The sequence below is a fragment of the Anser cygnoides genome, chromosome 1 (genome assembly GCF_040182565.1).
Source record: "Anser cygnoides isolate HZ-2024a breed goose chromosome 1, Taihu_goose_T2T_genome, whole genome shotgun sequence".
Classification (NCBI taxonomy): Eukaryota; Metazoa; Chordata; class Aves; order Anseriformes; family Anatidae; genus Anser; species Anser cygnoides.
In genome coordinates, this window is record NC_089873.1 from 150,638,392 (window position 1) to 150,654,450 (window position 16,059).

The following is a 16,059-nucleotide window of genomic DNA, read 5'->3' on the forward strand; positions in this document are numbered from 1 at the left end:
TTATTATTTATTTTTTTTTCCTGAGCAAAATGATTTTGGAATTGTATGACTTCGAGCGCGGACAGCCAGCTACCGGGTGGACTGATGAGTGCGCTGGGTGCCAGCTGCTGGAGCCAGGCCAGGGGTGTAGGCATCCCCAGCCCGTGGTGCCTGTGAGAGACCGAGGAGAAAAAGACGACGTGTGACACATTTGGTAGGAAAGGGGCGTAACAGATTTAAAATTGGCTGAGAAGAGCGGACCTCGCGAAGGCACGGCAGCCCTTTTCTGGGCACCCCCCAGCAACCACCTGCCCCCTGTGCAGCCGTGGCTCTGACAGCCGGGGGGCAGGGAGCACCTCAGCAACAGCGCCCCCCCCCCCAACCCCTTTCCAGAAGGTTCTGGAACACGGACTGCGCATGCGGCTAATTAGCATTCTGGGGGCACTTAGCATAATCAGCGTGTGAGGGCGGGGGGCGGGGACTCGAGGCTGGCCTATAAATGGCGCCGAGGAGGGTAGGGGGTGGCTTTCGGCGGTGCTGTGGGAGCGGGGCTGTGTGGCAGCGCTGGAGGCGAGGGCGGTGCTCAGGTTTGCCGTGGCTCTGCGCGTGTCTGCCTGCTCTTTCCCGTTCCTCTTTTCCTGGGGGTGCTGGGGTCTCCTCGGGCCTTTGTGGAGCGACGGAGCTGTCGTTAGCGGGTCGTTGAGCCCGTGGTGAAACCCCGAGGCTGAAGTAGCGCCGTTACAAGTGGGGAGGTGCAGCCCCTGCGCCTGGCGTGCGAGGGGATGGGAGCGGGTCCTGAGGTGAAGGGCGAGCTTCAGCCAGGGTCTGCCGTCACCGGGACGTCTCCGTGGTGGGCTCGGGGTTGTGCCCGATCGTTGCAGCCTCCGGGTGCTTGGGACCTGAGCGGTGCCGGCCACCCCTTATTGGGTTCATGCAGTGCCTGGTGCTGGGACAGAGTGGGGTTTGGTACGTGGGGGTGCTGGGACAGGAGCGGTGTGCCCCAGCTGAGCTGTTGGGGGTGTGTGGGGGGTGTCTGGTATGAGCGAGGGGAGGGCAGGGCTGTGCAGTGTTGGCTGGAGGAAGGCTGCAGGTCACGCCTGGTGCTGGTGAGGGATGTGTGCAGCTTCTGCAGCTTGGGGTGTGGGGGTGTGGCTGTGTGTTGACCTGTGGGCTCTTCAGTTGGGCTGGGGGTGAATAGCAGGGGCCTCAAGTCTGGGCCAGGTGTTGGGGGGGGATTCTTGGGGGTGGTATTGGAAGCACAGTGAATTTGAGGGATCAGTGTGTGAGTGTGTGGTAGCTTAACCCAGCCGGCAGCTCAGCACCATGCAGCTGTTGGGTCATCCTTCATCCCTTAATGGGATGGTGGGGGACAGCTAAAAGCTTGTGGGTTAAGATAAAGGTAGTTCAGTAGCATTGAAGAGAAAGAAGGGTAATAAAATCTGTGCACAAGAAGCTATGCATAATGTAATTGCTCATCACCCCCTGGCTGATTCCTAAGCTGTCCCCATGCAGTGGTCTTCCAACCCTCTGGCTAGTCACCCCTTGAAAGTGCTCATCAGGAAGCCACATCTGGAATATTCCTTAAAGCACTTGAGGGTCAGCTGTCCTGGTTCTGTCCCCTCCCAGCTCCTTGTGTGCCCCCAGCCTGCCCACTGGCAGGGTGGTATGAGAAGCTGAGAAGTCTCTGGCTTTCTGAAAGCACTGCTCTGTAACAATTAAAACATCAGTGTGTTACCAGCATGGGTCGTTTTAAATCCAAAACACAGCACCACACCAGGTACTGGGAGGAAGATACTTCCAGCCCAAACCAGGATGGAGTGTTGCAGGAGAGTTGAAGCTGGAACTGCTGGTGAGAAGGAGAGCTGTGAAGTAGGTAAGGGGTCTGGGAGCTGGGCAGGGGCTCTCCCCTGCCAGAGGGGCCTTCCTTGGTGTTCAAGGATCTGCAACTGTGTGTGTGCCTGCAGTAGTGCAGTTGTATCCTCCCTAGTTGGAGAGGAAGAAGGGGACTTGACTGAGTCTTAGGTTTCTATGAGTTGTGTCAAAGATTGCCTTTGGCTCAGGCAGCTTGGGTGATAGAGCTTTCTGTATCCGGTTTGTCCCTTGTAACTGTGCTCAACTGTGTTAGCGTTCAAACTTGGGAAGGTGTTTTGCCTGTAAATGTCTGGAATACTTGCATGTGCTCCACTACCACGATTAAGGGTGAATCTGAGAGACTGTTGCTATGTTGCATTATCTGTTGTACTTGTTTTAGATTGAGAAAATAAGACAATCAACTAGTAAAGGTGTGTCTTCACCATGCCAGACCTTTCTCGTGTGGTTTCCTCTAAAGATGGTTTGAAAATTCAGAGCTGTTTCTTTATTCCCTAGGGAATTGCAGAATAGATCCAATCAACTGTTTCTTCCTGAAGGCAAAGAGGTAATGTGGTTTAAGGAAGTGGGAAAGACTTGGAGTATATTGCTTGTGAAGCCCATGTTTTCTAACAGTCAGGTACAAGGGCAATCCAAATGACAGGGCTTTTCAGTATTTTATTAGTAGGGTGTTTGGTGAGGGGTTGTTGGGTAACGTGGTTATGGTCGTAACCTGTGCTTTCTGAACAAAGCACCTTCCTGGCAGCTCTTGACCAACTCCATAGTTCAAGAACTGAGTTACCGGCATCTTTGAAACAGTCCTTCAAGGCTTCTCCATCTTCCCTAAAATGCATCAAGAATCTCAGAACTCCACTCCTCTAGGCCTTCTAAATGGAGAAATGAGTCTGGTGGGGAGGCAAACAAAGGTGATGTGGCACTTCCAGAATGCACCTGTCCTCTTCTAAAAACAAGAATGATGGTAGGTTTAGGTAGTGAAGTCACTTAGCCTTGTTTACTTTTTTGGGGAGTTGGGGGAACACTCTGCATGCTATTCTGAAAAAAATGGTCATTTCATCTCCTGACTATTTTGGGGAATTTCTCTTTCTAGAGTGAGAGGAACTCTAGATGCGTAACTACTTCATTTTTGTGGCATGAATCTCAAAGGCAAACAACTGGCTTTCACTCTCCATGGTACCACAAGGTTTCATACACATAGTAATAGTACTGTGACAGCTTAATCTTGTGTTACCTGTAATATTGAAACTGGTCAAACAATTGTCCAATTGCATTTTCAATACAATAAATTTCAGCTGACTTAGCTGCTGTTCTGATTTCTTGTGGAAGGAAATATCTAACAGCAGTTGCTCTACAAAGAGCTGAAGTAATATAACTGTGGTGACAGAAATCTCCTGTCCTACACTGCTCAAATTTTCCTTTGGCTCTTTTTCTCTGCTTTCCTTGGGTCATTGTTTGGTGTCTTTCAAGATGTCTGCTCTTGTCTACTGTGCCCTTCTTTCCTTTTGTGAGCGACTATCCATCACTTGTTTCTTCAACATTCCTTACCTCTGTTTTCTGTGAGCCAGTATGCTTCTGCTCATCTGTCCTTTTACTTGCAATTGATTGTCTGTTTCCAACTCTGCAGGTCTTAGGTTTTGGCCCAACGATGTTACGAAGAGAATGGTAACTTCTGAACAAAAGTGAAAATGTTGGCTGAGGCACCCTTGCTGCTCATCTGGTGAAAGAATGCAAGTATAAAGGTAACCCTTCCAATTGGGTGGACCGGGTTGTGGTTGCAAATCCTGTTTAGAAGTCCTCTAGGACTATTTGCTCTGGCTTCCTGTGACTCTGCTGTTACACTAAAATGTTTGTATATTTTCAAGCACTTTCAACTCTTCCTCTATGAAGTTAGTAAGACCTTGTTAGAAGTTGAAGGGAGTATTTTAAGGTTCAAGGAGCCAAAAGGTGATGTTCAAAATGAATTGGGTGCTTCTGAGATTTACCTTCAGTTGTGTGTGAAATGGGCTCGATCATTTCTGAGGCTGCTCATTTGGAGGAAGATAGAAATGAGCATAAATAATGCCCTCGGCTGGTTTTTAAGGTCAGCATTAGGAAACGTGCATTAAATGTCACAGAGGACTAGAGCTCTACTTAAAGCTATCTAAAAATTGTAGCTTAATTATCACTAATTTTTCATCGTCTAAACTTTCAACTAGTGTTTAAAAAAAAAACACGTGGGCACTTCAAACACTTCAACATGGAAAATGGTTATGAAATGTGGCATACTGGAAATGACAGTGCTCACAGTGACCAAAGATGAGTGGCCATTCCCGATAAAAATTGTATTTGGAAGGGTTGAGAAATTCTGTCCAAAACAAGACACATTAGCAGGAAGAGAGGATCTTTCCACAACTTGTTTTAACTAAAATAATCACGTGGATTTCTCTTCCTATAAAGAGAAGTACCCCTCTCCCCCTGTAGGGTTCGGAGGCCTTGGCATTTGTGCTCTGAATCTGGTATAACAGGAGAAAACATGCAGGGCCTTGAGCAGAAATGGGATCCATGAAGTAAATTCAGCTTATGGATATGTGCTGACATCAGTCCCCTACCCTGAATGTGTAATTCGCTCTCTGAAAAACGCGTACTATAGTGTGCATCTCTATTTCCTAGTGGGTGTTCCCAAGACGATAAAATGCAAACATACTGTACTATGAGGTAGTTGAGCTTTCCTAACTTAGAGAAGGAGATAAAATTTTCTTAGATGGCTTCTTAATTTTTAATTGCTCAGAGTTGACGTTGTTCACGATGTTGCTTCCATGTCGGCACTGGGTCAGCTACCCCATGTACGTCCAAAGGAATAATCTAAAAATCCTTGTTAATTCTTCTTTTGAATTTTGAAGATTTGTAATAGTTCATTGCACTTGTGATCAACCTAGGGTTGCCAGGAAACGTTCTTTGCCTGAAGATGAGACAACTGGTGGTAGTGATGGTTCAGCCCCCCCCGTTGCAAGTGCACTACTGTTCATGGGGTCATCCAAGGGATGGCAGAGGTAAATCTTGAACACCTGTTGACTTGGAGGGCACTGACATCACAGGCAAAGGCTCCCTGCAGCTGTGGGTATCTAGGCCTGTGTGAGCATCCCACATCATTATCCTTGGCCCTTAGTCACTGCAGTTTCCCATCTGTGCAGAAGCCTGTCACAGCCTGGAATGGAGACTGCTCATCTGTATTGGATGGCAGGAGTGCCTGTAGGTCATGCATGCCTCTAACATCTCCCCAGAAAGCTGTTTACCCTGCCTTTAAGGTAGATCCTTTGAGCCATGGTCAGGTACAGGATAAGAGCCAGGTCAGGTCAGGGATAAGAGCCAGTCTTGACTAATGTCACAGAGTAAGAACTGACTTTACACCTCTGTTGGCTTGGGACATGCTGCAGTGCATTGCATTTGAGGCTAAAACAGGCTGTTTGGGGCTATTTGTTCTGGTGTAACCTGTCAGAAAGCTTAAGTACTATGTATCTGCCCCCCCTCCTTGCTGAGGGTTATTGGACTTAGAGCAATCCAACAGCAAAAGGGTCCTCCAAAAGGAAGGACAACTACTTAATTTGCTGTGTATCCAAGACAGTTATGCCAATAGCCCACTGGTAACTTTTGGATTATTGAAGTACCCTCTCCTGTGATAGTCTATGTCAAGCATGCCTGCAGCCTTGGGGCCAGTCACAGTGGGGTGCATTTGCCACTCCTTCCCAGTTACCCTCTCTTCAAGTTCAAGTACAGTTAGCTGTCGGGATCCCCCTGTCACTCCAGAAACACAGATGGGGTCTGCTGCTTTCTAGCTTGCTGGCATTAGGGTACACTGGTGCCCGCTAGAGTCTTAAAGCCCTGTGGGGCTGATGTTCCAGGCCATTGAGTCCACACAGTCAGATAAACCTGGTTGTCCTTTTCTCCACTTGGCTGGAGGCACAGCTCATCTGGTCCTGGTCACAGTATTCGTTACTGTGTCTGGATGACTGCCCATGGAAACTGGAGCAGCAGTTTTCTCAGAAGACACTGCTTTTGCAATTGTTCTCCTTGCAATTCGTGTACCTCTAGGGTCAAGGTAGATTTTTCCATCCCATTTTTTCATGTCCTCTCCACGATCACGCAGGTTAAACTGCAGGGTGGCATGTGGTGTGTACCTACTATATCCTCTTGAGCAGAGAGCAGTGCTTGCTCCTAGTAGCTGAGATACTGGTTTGTACAGGTAAGGGAGTAGGACGTAACCTTATTGAACTGCCAGAACTTCCAGGACAGCTTCTGCACAGCATTCTTGATTGGTGGGCCTTTGGGGAAAGCTTCTCAACAGCTGAGATGTGAGTCTATAGGGAGGGAGAGAGGCTTTTTTTGCATTGCTGAAGTTGGCCAGCCGATTAGTGTGGCATATGTTCGTTGTCTTTCCGGCTCGTTACTGCCAATGAGTTGGCATAGAACAATGGGGCACTCCATACAAACCTGTGCTACAGTGGTTGTATGCACTTGACTTAATCTGGATCTTTAGAGAATTGGTCATCGTACTGCAAGTCACCATAAACTCTCTCCAGCGTGGCTAACTTCCTTTAGTACTGGATACCCGTCTCCATGGAGGTCCACTTGCTTGGGTGACCTCTTCCCTGAAGGGATAGTTCTCTTCCACACCTAACAGGACTTGCCTCTGGATGCTGATGACTTGTGACCATTATCCCATTGCTCTGTCAACATCACCTTCCCTCAGAGGGATCCAGCCGCTTGGCTTCCCTGCGCTCTAATTCCAGGCTACTGGCCTTCTTATTCCTGCACTGGAGCAACCAGGTGACGGGGTGCTCACCTGGGTGATACACAAGAAGATTGGTGCCATCTCACAGCTCATACCCACAGCCCAGTTGCTGGGATCGGGCCCTTTTCCGCTGGGCAACTTTCCAGCCCCTCATCCCTAAGCCCACACCACTGCTCTGGGGTTCTGATGCAAATGCAGCACCCAGCATTTACATTTGCTGGCTGTCACTTAGTCAGACTTGGCCTGTTGACCTAGCCTATGCAAATTGTCAGGGAGCTGGTCTGCTTCAGGATAGATGGCTTTGGAGACCCTAATTAGTATTGTCTGCAAGCTTACTGAGGGTGGACTTGAACCCCTTCTCCAGATCACTGATGGGAATACTGAACATCCCTGGCCTCTGTATGGAGCACTGGGGAACCTCTCTGGCGACCAGCCACCAACTGGATTGAACTCTGCGCTGAGTCTCTGAGCCCAGCCACCCAGCCAGTTCTTCAGCCAGCAAACCTCTTCAAGCCCTGATCAGGCAGTCTCTGCAGGAGAATACCATGGGAAACTCTCAAAAGCTTTACTAAGATTCTAGTAGATGATGTCCACAAATGAGCCGGGCAGGACCTGCCTTTCATAAACTTGTTCTAAGCACAGCTGATCACTTGATTGTCTGATAAATTCTGTACAGGACAGAAAGACTACAGCAAAAAGGCATTCAGTGCCTCAGCCTCATCAGCACCTTGTGTCCTCCGTGTTACCCCTTGCATCTGTGATACACAAGAGCCAATAACACAGGCTCAGGCGAGGATCTCTGTGAAATAGCATTTTTATTAGCAACTGCACTGGCAGGCATCCTGCAAGCAGGAGTGCGGATTCCCTATTACCCGACGCTTAATTCCTCCCCTGTTTCCTCATTGGCTGAGTACTACAGGTTCACAAACTGCTCGACGCTTGTTGCTATATGTATTGTATATCTGTACAATTGCATATGACCAACCATTAATTGGTCGTTTTCCTTTTTTTTCCTTCTCTCAGGACTAGAGGGCCTGCGATTTTTTGTTCTTGCGGATTTTGCACTGCTCGTCCTGTATTTCTTCACTGTCCCAAAATGAGGAAGACAGCTGAAACTTCCACTGACCCCTGATCTGCTTATCGTAATGTGAGAAGAATTTTTTTTTCAGACAGGGTCTTCTGTGAAGCTGTTTTATTTGCTATGGCAATGGTGGGCATCCTGCAAGCAGGAGCACACAGTAAAAGTTCATCTTAACCTTATATACCTTATAACCTATAACAGACTTTTGATCTCTTTTGCGATTTCCTCCATTTTTCTTTCTTTTTCCACGTTGTCTGGATCTTTACTTCACAAGGGAAAGGAAGGTTCACCCAGCAATGGTTCTCTGCGACAGAACAAAAGGGTTTTCAAAAAGAAAATGTGTTAATACGAATCGACAGGCTAACATTAAAGAAGTCTCTCAGCAGAAATCCCAGCAAAGAGCTGCCCAGAGCTCCTTGTGCTCCAGGATGTTCTCGCTAGAAATGCTTCCCTGCACAGAGCAGCAATCTGGCAGAGACTGCTGGGAAAAACCTACACACCGTTGTCTCATCTTCAGCAACCACTTCACTGAGTAGCCCAAAGCTGCCAGAAGGAACAGACACACAAGGATGGCCAGCACCACAACTGCGATGCGCTCTGGCACCCGTTTGTAATCCGAAACCTCTGCATTTTTTTCACTGCCAGCCCCTGGAGGAAATGGGACAGTCACATGCTTTTAGGAGTTCTGTACCACTGACAGTGTCACAGGAGCCCAGACAGCTGACCATACAGGTTGCCTCCTGAAGTTGTAATCAGACTACTCCAGCCTTGGGGTTTCACCATGGGCTCAATGACCCACTAATGACAGCTCCGTTGCTCCACAAAGGCCCGAGAAGCCCCCAGCACCCCCAGGAAAAGAGGAAAGGGAAGGAGCAGGCAGACACACCAGACACATGCAGAGCCACATCAAACCTGAGCGCCGCCCTCACCTGCAGCGCTGCCAAAAGCTGCCTTGCCCTCCTCGGCACCATTTATAGGCCAGCCCCGAGTCCCCGCCCCCTGCCCTCACACACTAATTATGCTAAGTACGCCCAGAATGCTAATTAGCCACATGTGCAGTCTGTGCTCTAGAACCTTCTGGAAAGGGCGGGGGCGGGTGCTGTTGCTGAGGTGCTCCCTGCCCCCCGGCTGTCAGAGCCACGGCTGCACAGGGGGCAGGTGGTTGCTGGGGGGTGCCCAGAAGAGGGCTGCTGTGCCTTCGTGAGGTCCGCTCTTCTCAGCCAATTTTACATGTGTTAAGCCCCTTTCCTACCAAATGTGTGACATTTGATGCTCGGAAAAAAAAATAAAAAAAAAATGATCAAACCTTTAAGCCCTGAACAGTTGTGCTTGCCCTTTCCTGGCTTCCCTCTGCCTCCTTGCAGGCTTGGCCTGTGAGAAACACTCTGTAGCCAATAAAATAGGCTCAGGTGAGGATAGCAGTGAAATAGCTTTTTTATTTGCGATTGCAATGGCAGGTGTCCCACAAGCAGGAGCATGCCTGTTAGTCACATAGTACAGTTTATATACTTTATTTCTTGACGACCGGGACCCTCCCCTGTTTCTCCATTGACTGGGTAATCCAGGTTCACAACCTATCCGATGCTTCACAGACAATACATGGTCTTCAGTTGCCAGCCTGTTATTTTTCAAATTTCTTTTGACTTTTTACTCTTTCGGGTGGTAATGTTTCTTCACTTATCTGACTTGACGCTGTGATTTTTGCCTAATTCCATTAAGGAGTCTGGTTGTCTGCATTTTACAAGGTTGTCTGTTAAGCTTTCTTATCACTGCAAAAGCATATCTCAATACCACCTTCCCTCTAAACAATGTAACTCTGTGCAAAAACAACATTTTTGTTCCCCCACCAGCAAGTGTCAGCATCCTTCAGATATCGAGGTGCAGTCCTTAGCAGCTGAACTTTGGATTTGGCCTTCCTCATGTGGGAATGGAAATGTTTTTGCAGTGTTACATTGTATAGAAGGAAGGAATGTGGTATTGAAATATGCTTACAGTGATAAGAAAGCTTAACAGAAAACCTTGTAAAATGCAGACAGGCGGACTCCTTAGAGCAATTAGGTGAAAATCATGGTGTCAAGTCAAATCAGATAAGTGATGAAACATTACCACTTCAAACAGTAAAAAAGTCAAAAGAAATTTGAAATTTAACAGGCCAGCAACTGAAGGCCAGGCATTGTCTGTGAAGCATCAGATTGTGAACCTGGATTACCCACTCCAGTGGGGAAACAGGGGAGGGTCCTGTCATCAAAAAGTATATAAACTGTGTTTTTGGAAGTAGTAGGCGCGCTCTCCTGCTTGTGGGGCGCCCGCCATTGCAATCGCGAATAAATTACTACTTCACTGAGATCCTCGCCTGAGCCTAAGTTATTGGCTACGGAGTGTTTCTCACAATTTGGGGGCTCGTCCGGGATCCAGTCAGCTACTGGGGAGCCCCACTGCCGCAGCAGCAGGAAGGCATGCCCCGCTGATTTCAGCGGTCCTGTGCATCGACGGTGGCGGCTCTGCGGAGAGCTGACAGAGGGCCCGAGACTGATTAAAGAGGCAGGATCTGTGAAGTAGTGGGGAAAGGAAGAAGGTAGGCACTCCGGGTTTTAAGAATTGATCCGGTAACTCTGTGCACAGACCAAGGTAAGAAATATTAAGTATTGCCTTGGGGGTCGGGTGAGACTCTGTGTGATGTGTGATTGAGACGTACTTTTGTACGAAGCGAGTGTGGAGTCCTGATCCGCGGTTCCGTAACTCCGCGAGGGGCGCGGCCGGAGACGGACGAAGCGTGAGATAAGGGAGAGAAAGGAAGAGTCTCGGGAAATTTGGTGTGCGGTAATCCTTGCACGGGGTAGTGCTCGGAAGTACACCAGGGAAATTTGGTGTGCGGTAAGCCTTGCACGGGGAAGTGCTTGGCAATCACGGGGAAGTGCTTGCACAGGGTAGTGCTCGGAAGTACACCAGGGAATCTGGTAAACTCATAGGTGTGCGGTAGCCCTTGCATGGTGAAGTGTTTGGCAGTACATCCCCATTTTCCAGAATAGGAAAAATGGGAAATATGAGTTCCAGGGGACAGGGAGATATCCCGGGGGAAGTGCCTACCGAAAGTTCTTCCTGAAGAATTATAAGAAATTGGAAAAATAATCTCAAAATTGGAGGAGATGGTAAAAAAAAAAAAAAAAAAATATGGTTAAATATTGTGTACTAGTCTGGACAAAAGAACCAATTAAGGAAACAGCAGTATTTTGGCCAAAATACGGGCCTGATGAAAATTCAGGCTTGAAATGTATGTGTAAACAATAAGATTCCTTTTTTTTTTGGAGAAGGAGCCAAGTTATGCTCCCTATAATGCTAATATTGCACCGGTGGCAGCAGCAGTCGCTCCAGGAAAGGAGACAGGGACTGCAATTAACACTGTCCCTAGAGAAGAGCATACTCTAGGCTCTGGCAAGAATTAGAACAAGGTAGAAGAGGTACTGAGAATTTTGCCTTCCCTGATACTAACAGTACTAAAACTAACTGTGTATCCTCTTAAGTGAACTTTCCCCCCTCCTTACCAGCCAGAGAGGTTAGGAGTTTCCTAGGACCAAACTTATACTCTTGGGGAGGGGGAATTATGTATATAAATATGTTGTTTACAGGGAAAGAAATGGGAATGATCAGGAGGAGAGCTGCTATACAAAAATGGGAAAGAATTCATCCTCCAGGACCAGGGGTAATACCGGCAGGGCAGAAATAACCACTTGCCGATCCTGGCTGGAAGAATAATAGCGTGCAACACAGAAATCATATGAGAGACTTGGGGTCAGAATGAGAAAGTACTTGGGGATGAATCCTGAGGACCCGGTATCCCAAGGGCTCTTGAAAGTTCATTTTGTGATTGAAGCCTGGCAAGATGCACAGAAAATGCTCCAGAAGGTGGGGGGGATGTAGTGAACAGTCACTGGGGGGCCCTCCTGTGGGAGGCCCTGAACGTGTGTGTCAAGAGGGGAGATGAGAAGGAAAAGCAGAGAGTGAAACTAATGGTATTGACAGTGTAGCAGGTAGTCAGGCAGAGGGTTGGAGAAGGAGGAAGAAAATCTTCAGGGGGAGTCAGGGCCAGGATGGAAAAGAGAGGAAGAGAGATGAAGGAATGGCAGGCAAGGAAAGCTACCCGTGTTGTGGCCTGAATCTTAGCAGGGACAGGCTTTGATGGGATGTTTTAAGTGTGGGCAGGCTGGCCACTTCAGGTAGGAATATCCGGAGTGGAAGAAGGAGGAGAGAAGGAAAATGGGATGAGGGAGAAAGGTATGGAATTAAGTTGGCTAATGACTGAGACTTTGGTGAAAGTACAGGCTGGAGAAAGATAAGAACAAGTGTTAAAAAGGGTTATTGAAGGTGTTAAAGGTGTGGTATGTAATGTTTGACAGAGCTGTTTTTTGAATGAGTTGGGAAAGTTGAATGAGCAGGGAAAGAGGATGTAGGCACTATCTAAGTAACAGTCTAGAAGTTTTGGTATATTTGCTGTGGTGTTTGGTCAGTTTCCCAAGTATCGAGAAGGGGGGGGGGGGGGGGGGCAGCCTGCTCCACCAGGGGCGTCTCCACAGGCCGCAGGGGGCTTCGGCTCCGGCGCCTGGAGCGCCTCCACCCCCTCCGTCTGTGCTGACTTTGGTGTCTGCGGGGAGGTTTCTCACTCCTCGCTCTCCCAGCTGCTGTTGAGCAGCAGGTTTTTGTTTGTTTGTTTGTTTGTTTTCGTGGATGTGCTCTCACAGAGGCACAGACTGTGTTGCTCATGGCTTGGCTCTGGGCAGCGGTGGGCCCCTCTGGGGCCGGATGAAATTGTCCCTTATCTGCTACGGGGTGGTTTCTGGATTCTCCTCGTGGGGGCTGCCACTGCAGCCCCCTCCCGAACCTTGCCATCAAACACAATACACAGGGGCAGCTAGGTCATTACTGGCCTGTAAAGTATCAGGGATTAAATTAACTAATGAAACCCTAACAAGTGATGGGGGTAGAAGGGGCTGGGATAACAGTGCCACCTTTGGGGGATACCAAGCTGAGACTAGGGGATAAAATGATCTCTGGGCAATTATTGTATGTACCCAAGGCAGGGACTAACTTGTTGGGAAGGGATTTGATGATGAAATTGGGCATTCAAATAGTAAATTGTTAGACTGGAATAACAGTGGTATTAATGGAGTGCTCTCAGGCCCTGAGAGCAAAGATATATTCACCTCTGACTGGAAAGACTCTGAAGTGGGGGCGGAAGCAACAATACATATGGACAGTTTTACCTCAGGGGTTTACAGGGCCACCGATTAATTTGGGCAAAGTTCTAGAACAGATTTTGGAGCAATTCCAACCTCCCAAGGAGGAATTTCTGTTACAAAATGTGTATGATCGTTTATTGTCAGGACAGGATAAAACAGTTGTGAAGGAAGCTACTAACAAGCTATTCAACTTTCTGGGAAAGCAGGGCTTGGGAGTATTGAAAAATAAATTACAATACGTAGAAAGAGAAGTCAGGTATTTAAGGCATCTAATGTCTGAGGGAAAACTGAGAATAAATCCAGAGAGGATTCAGGGAATTGTTGAAAACTAAGAAAGAACTAAAAAGTTTTTAAGAGAGATTTCTTTAAGGAATGAGGAGCCACGAAGCCTGAGGGAAAATGGATACTCCCTGATGGGAGAGAAATGCTGAATAGAGCACCAAGGAGGCAAATATGATGTTTTACATCAAGAGAGTCATTGGGAGATGCAAGCAATGTGTGATGTTGTGCTAAGAAAGTATGTCTGTGTAGGAATACACACTTCAGTGAAGCAAATATGCAGAGGATGTACCATATGTCAAAAGGCAAATAAAAAGGTCATTTGTAACTAACCTAGAGGGGGACGGGAGCCAGGGATTCGACCTTTACAAAGTATACAGGTAGACTTTACTGAGTTACGTAAAGGAGGGAGATTTAAGTACTTGTTTGTCCTAATTGACCACGTGACTGGATGGGTGTAAGCTTTCCCCTCTGTATCTGCCACTGCAAACACGGTAGCTAAGGTATCACCGGAGCAAATAGTCCCTAGATATGGGATAGCTGAAAACATTGATTCAGATCAAGGAAATAATTTCACTTCACAAGTACTGCAAGGGTTAATGCAGGCCTTAGAGATTGAGTGGGCTTTTCACACCCCCTGGCACCCCTCCTCTTCTGGGAAGGCAAAGCGAATGAACCAGACATTAAAGAAGCAATTAACTAAATTAGTGTTAAAAACCCAACTTCCTTAGGTAAAATGTTTACTTTTAGCACTCCTACAGGTTCAAACAGCACCAAGAAACGATATAGGAATTTCACCGTATGAGATGCTGTTCGGATTACCCTATCTGGGCAGAAGGGATGAGATACCACAATTCGAAACAAGAGGTGTTTCTTAAGAACTGTATTCTGGGGTTGTCCTCTTCTTTGTCATTTCTCAGGACCCGTGGGAAATTGGGTCCTGATTCAGACCTGGAAAGGATCAACTCCGGCCCGAATGGGAAGGACACTTCCAAGTACTACTAACCACTGAAACAGCCATAGGAACTGCAGAAAAAGGTTGGACTCACTATACTCGAGTGAAGGCATCCATCGACCCTAGTACCTGGGAAGCTGTTCCTACAGAAGACTTGTTGGAAGCTGAAATCGAAGAGAAAAATCTCATAGTGGACTCTGAGCGGGATAAGAGCTTGCAATTGTAAACTAACCTTTTATTTTCACAGGTAACTAATGAGTGTGACTTGTGCTTGAGAGAAAGGACTGGCCTATAGTGAACTGAAGTGTTCCCAAGGGGGGTTTGTTATGGTAGTAGTGTATATCTTATTCTTTGTATTGATAACTATTTGGAAACCTAAGGTTTAAAAATAATGACAGGGAAAAATCAATTATTAATTTTGTTTTTAGTGATTGTAGGCCTCAGAGAAAGTCTTGGTCAATTGGCAACTTGGAAAAGGCATGACCAGATAATAGTAAGATGGGATACCCCATAAAAATACGGGTGAATGTGACAGAGGGTTATGTACCGCAATCTGTCATGTTTGATGCTTGTGAGGTGTTAGCTCGTGGAGATTTAAATGCCCAACGACAATTGAGCAGAGGGAACAAATAACTGGTAGAGACCCAACAGCCAGATTGAGAATAGCTGTATGGAAACGATCCTCTCTTGCCATCAGAGAAAGGGAGAAACTCGAGGAGAAAACAGGAGAGAAAACAGGAGGCCCTCTTTGAAATGCGGCAGTTCAAACATTTGAGATTGAAACAGGGTATGGGGATGTGAATGCCTGGATAGAATGGGTCAAATATACTGTCCAGAGTCTCAACCATAGCAATTGCTATGCTTGTGCCTCGGGATGACTGATTGCCCAGATAGTGCCCTGCCCATTGGGGTGGACCGAGGACTCCCGAGGGATGCGATGTATGATTGCATTGTACCAAGAAAAGACTGCCTGGGGAAATGAGGCCTGTAAGTCTCTCTCTTTACTATTCCCTTCCTTGCATGATAGCAATATCAGGGCTCCCCCTGTATTCTCCACAGCTATAGGTAACCATACAGCTTGCCTCTCACGGCAGGGTGTGAGTGCTACCTGGCATCTGGGAGAATTTGCCTTGTGCACGAGGACCTTGAATGCTACTGAGGACTTGATGGGAAACTGCTCCAGACTTGAGATCCCCAGGGCAGATCTCTGGTGGTACTGTGGAAGGAAGATCTTACGGTCCATCCTGCCATCTAACTGGGGAGGCACTTGTGCACTTGTTCAATTAGCTATACCCTTCACCCTGGCATTTGAAAGAGAAACATCACAAATACCCAGAAGAAGTAAAAGAAGCTTAGGAGCATCATTTGATGATAGAGCGTACATAGATTCTATTGGGGTGCCTAGAGGAGTTCCCGATGAACATAAAGCCAGGAATCAAATTGCTGCAGGGTTTGAGTCACTGTTCTGGTGGGTAACAATTAATAAAAATGTGGATTGGATTAATTATATCTATTATAATCAGCAGAGATTCATAAACTATACAAGAGATGCGATAAGAGGAATCGCTGAACAACTAGATGCCACCAGCAAAATGGCTTGGGAAAACAGAATAGCATTAGATATGATTCTTGCGGAGAAAGGTGGTGTGTGCGTGATGCTGGGCAACTGTTGTTGTACTTTTATCCCTAACAATACTGCCCCGGATGGCACAGTAACTAGAGCATTGCAAGGGCTTACCACCCTTGCCAGTGAATTGGCAGAAAACTCAGGAACAGACACTTCCATCACAGGATGGTTGGAATCTTGGTTTGGTAAATGGAAAGGAATGGTAGTGTCCATATTTACATCCTTGATTGTAGTAGCAGGAGTTTTGACAGCCATTGGTTGTTGCATTAT

The 16,059-nt window shown here is 47.3% G+C and overlaps 2 long non-coding RNA genes across 2 annotated transcripts; one reads left to right on the top strand and one right to left on the bottom strand.

The window, feature by feature from the left end:
• The first annotated feature begins 462 nt into the window (after window positions 1–462).
• LOC125184981 (uncharacterized) lies at window positions 463–9,014 on the top strand. The gene is made up of 4 exons (XR_010827085.1): window positions 463–566; window positions 2,347–2,395; window positions 3,470–3,584; window positions 7,637–9,014. It is a non-coding gene; the product is annotated as an uncharacterized lncRNA (long non-coding RNA).
• LOC125181905 (uncharacterized) lies at window positions 7,410–8,333 on the bottom strand. Its single transcript, XR_007160592.2, has 2 exons — window positions 8,195–8,333; window positions 7,410–7,998 (listed from the first exon to the last, which is right to left on the bottom strand). It is a non-coding gene; the product is annotated as an uncharacterized lncRNA (long non-coding RNA).
• Window positions 9,015–16,059: the final 7,045 nt, after the last annotated feature.